At 38.9% G+C, this 4249-nt stretch overlaps 1 long non-coding RNA gene across 1 annotated transcript; it reads left to right on the top strand.

Annotated features, from left to right (window-relative positions):
• The first annotated feature begins 909 nt into the window (after positions 1 to 909).
• Positions 910 to 2703, top strand: LOC121400723. Its single transcript, XR_005965937.1, has 4 exons — positions 910 to 1270; positions 1795 to 1913; positions 2398 to 2452; positions 2636 to 2703. It is a non-coding gene; the product is annotated as an uncharacterized LOC121400723 (long non-coding RNA).
• Positions 2704 to 4249: the final 1546 nt, after the last annotated feature.

A 4249-nucleotide genomic window follows, 5' to 3' on the forward strand; every position in this document is an offset into this window, starting at 1 on the left:
ATTTTAATATAATTATTTATCATGTTTTTAAATACAATTTTACCTTTTAGGAACCCGGGAGATTTCTGAAGTTGGGCGAGCCCATCGGAAAGGGAAGATTTGGACCAATTCATTTGGTGAGATATTCCATTCAATGTCGTCTTTTTGGATGATTTCCTATTTCTGCTTCTTGGTCTTACTTTCTATAGTATTGTCCTTTCTGTATTTTTTGTGTGTTTCTGAATTAGCCTCTAAACCTTGCTCTAGTCACTTGCAATATCTGTTGGCTTTATCCATCTGTTAAGTTCATAATCATAACAGAGCTTCTTTCTACTTTTGTTCCAGGGATGGCACTGTGAGAAACAAATGGAGGTGGCCATCAATATTATACCCAACAGGGAGGTAATGACTTCATACTGTTCCTATTATTAGATACTAATAAGCCTCTGGTTGCTCCTATGTTATGATTATCAGTAGAAGTAGAACATAATAACCAAATACTGACATGTCCCAGGTCTGTGCCAGTGAAATGCTCTTCTGGGTTTAGCAGATGCATTATAGAATGGCAGTAATAACCTGATGGATGGAATTGTTTGTCATTTTTTATAACTAGGTTGGGGGTATTTTAACTGTTAATTGTATCCATTTTATTTAATTGTGTTTCTTTTGTTTTAGAATGAAAAATACCTCAATGATGAACTGGAAATTCTCCCAAAGCTTTCAGGCCACCGAAACATCATCAACTTTTATGGGGCCTACTATCATAACACAAAGAACAAGTCACAAACCCAAGGTTTATGGGTAAGGAAATGTTTATTCAGATAGGTAAAACTTTATGGACCAAATTGGCCAATCAAGAGAATTATTATAAACTTTTATTTTACATGGAAATAGGATTAGTTTTGTAAAAATACACGTCACCATAAAACAGCCCAGTTACATGTCATATATTGTATAACTGTAGCAATTATAGGCTTTATGTTCTTTATTTGTCTTCTAGATCTCTCTGGAACTGTTTGAGGGCTCAGTCAGTGGCCTCAGGGAGACAAGGAGAAACAATTCACTGGGCGAGAGGTGGACCTCGTACATTTGCAAAGAGGTCTTAAAGGTATGTCATACGGGAACCTCTCTGCTTCTATTCACGATTTATGTCAATAGTTAAATATTTCTTTTCTCACTTTGATTTTATTCAATTCCCAGGGTCTGTGTCATCTTCAGAAATATCATGTCATTCATCATGACCTGAAACCTGAAAACCTCAGGCTGACATCATCCGGCGATGTGAAAATCTGTAAGTAACACTTAGGGGGGACATTTTGAAGATTTAGGAAATGTAAAGTGAGAGTGTTTTATTGTTTCATTTTCTCTCTCAATTTCTCTTGCTTAGTCTCACAAGGCCACAAATGTTTCTTTAATCCGACATAAACTGCCGGGTGATGTTGTGATGGCTGATTCAGTTAATGCCTTTAAGAATGGCTTGGATGATTTTTTGGACAGACATAATATTAAAGGCTATTGTGATACTAAACTCTATAGTTAATATAGGTATGGGTATATAGAATTTTAATTAAAAGTAGGGAGGGGTGTGTGTATGGATGCTGGGTTTTCATTTGGAGGGGTTGAACTTGATGGACTTTGTCTTTTTTCAACCCAATTTAACTATGTAACTAACTATGTATAAACAATATTCCTTCACTAACACTTTCTGCCATGCAAATGTTTTCCAGAAAATGAACAATAAATAGGTTCTTTCATAATTTTTTGTTGGACTGAATTTTCAACATTAGAATTAATGTTTTTGTCATTTAATTTCAGGTGATTTTGAATTTGCCACCATTGGGAAGAGGAGTTCCAGCACCAACGGGACTCCTGCATATATGGCTCCCGAGGCACTTGCCTGTCTCGTAAATGACCATCTGGACTATGACCACAGGGTATTGTTACCTTTATTTATTCTGTATATCAGCTACATGGGGTGAAGCGCATGCAATGTTTTGCTCACTCATTTCACATAAGTCTCTCATAACAGTGAAAACAAAGTTGTAAAGTATTTGCCCTGCTATGAGAGGGGGATCTGAAGTGAGAGAGAGAAATGCATTCTAAGTGCAGGGAACAAGAATGGAACAAACCAACCTCATTTAACTACTTCTTCTTTTTGGGTTTTTATAACTCTGTGTAACATCAGACTTCTCTCTGGGGCTCTGTTTAGTGCCATTATTTAGGAAAATGACATGTTTTCTATCAGTACAGAGTGGCATAATTCTAATGGGTGTGTTATTCACAGTTTCACATAGAGCCACTTTCAGGGGGTGGATTGACAGAAGAACTATCAGAATAATCTATTACTGGAATGCTTTTAATGTCCCCTGTATAAACTCTTGTCTAATATTTGTTTTTTCCCTATATTTTGATATTTAGGCCGACATCTGGTCATTGGGAGTCAGCGCCATTGAAATGGCACAGGGCTATCTCCGTAAGTAACTCTTATCATGTGTCTGTCCCATCATCCATAAAGAATTGTTACTAAACAATGACACAGGGTATTAATGTGTCTAACACAGAATAATGTTGTATCCTTTGTAAATGAAACAATGAATTTTACTAAATAGTGTCATTATCACCATGTTCTAATATATTATTTTCTTCTAACCTGTAGCATACGGCAATCTGAGGGGCCACAAGCTGATCAACAGAATTCTAAAAGGTCCTACTGTAACACTCACGGGGAACAACTGGTGAGTGACTTCCCCTGAAATAGGAAAAGAGAGTGAGGGGGAGGTGGGGAAATTGACATGGGAGTAAGGGGGATACAAAAGAAAAAGAGAGTCAGGGTGAAAGAGGGGGGAATAGGCAAGGGAGAAGTTATAGGGAGGGATGGGGAGCGACACCATCAAGACTTACTGATTGGTGATTAATGATTAATTGGTGTCAGTGAGTTCCTTTAAACAGGGAGGCTTATGGGATATTCAGGGCACATGACTGTCCTTGTGAGTTCTGATTCCTTTAATAGTATTTTTATGGCTTTTTATAAAATATTATATTTATAACATGAACAATTAAAATATTGACTCAATTGTGTTTTTTCCAGGAGTGAAGAATTCAGCTTCTTTATCAGCGAGTGCGTGCAGAAAAATCCAAATAAAAGACCCACCGCACGCGAGCTCCTTGGGCACCCCTTTATTACTGGGCTCCGCGATGAAATGGGTGTGAAGAGGAGCATCGCTAAACAACTACAGAAAGGGTGGAAGAACTAAAGAACTGAAGCACAAAGGCACCATCGGGGGGAGGGACGGGGGCATAAGGGGCCCATTTGTCATCTTGGGCCCCAGTATAACATCTTGGTCCCCGATGGCAGCCTACAAGAAAGAAATATGGAATCCAACAAAGAACAACATCTATTTGTTTGAAAAGAAACAAATAAACTATTCATTATTAATTTGATTTATTTGGTTTTATTTTTTTTGGTTTTCTAAAAAATATGTATTCAGTCCATAATTGTATAGTTTCTTGTATACTGACACAAGGGGAGACCTTCTTAGTGAGTAGGAGAAGTTAATTACAGACAAAGTTCTAAAATAATAAATAGAATAAAATGTAGATAATAAGTCAGACACAGCTCCCAGATCACACCTTCCCAGCCAGTATAAGGCACAGGGACAAAGCAGAGTTCCAGCAAAGGAGCTTCAAAATTAACCCCTTCTTGTAAGACTGATAACCCACTTGTGGAGACCTGACAGCATATGTGCAAAATTGCCATTGCAATTAACATTAGTAGTCATCCCTTTCTCTGCTGGAAAACACCACTCTGCTGTATACTCTGGCAGCAAAGCAATACAAAGAAGCTCTGCTCTGGCTCTCTAATAGAGTACCCCCACTCTGGGTCCTGAAAGGCCCTAAATTAATGCAGACATGGAGCATTGATGTTACTGTAACCCAGTGATCAAGGCATTTCACATACACCTCAGGCTGGGCACATACAGAGGGACATCTAGTGCTATATACCGTGATCTGAGTATGGGCAAATACGGCCCCAGACAGAAAACTCTTGAACAATATACCAGGAAGACAGATAAAGGGCCAGACTCCCCACCTAGGGACATGGATGATGGATCAAGGGAACCTGAATCTCCAACACCAACTCCCACTCAGCAAGACCATTGAGTGCAATCTCTCTGGGCCAACCCGATGCACTAGCCTACAAAACATGTCTCCTCAACTCCTCAGCAGTCCCAGGGCTGTATTTACATAGTGGGTGCCCCTAGGCCCACTG

This window comes from Xenopus laevis, chromosome 2S, assembly GCF_017654675.1.
Source record: "Xenopus laevis strain J_2021 chromosome 2S, Xenopus_laevis_v10.1, whole genome shotgun sequence".
Taxonomy (NCBI): Eukaryota; Metazoa; Chordata; class Amphibia; order Anura; family Pipidae; genus Xenopus; species Xenopus laevis.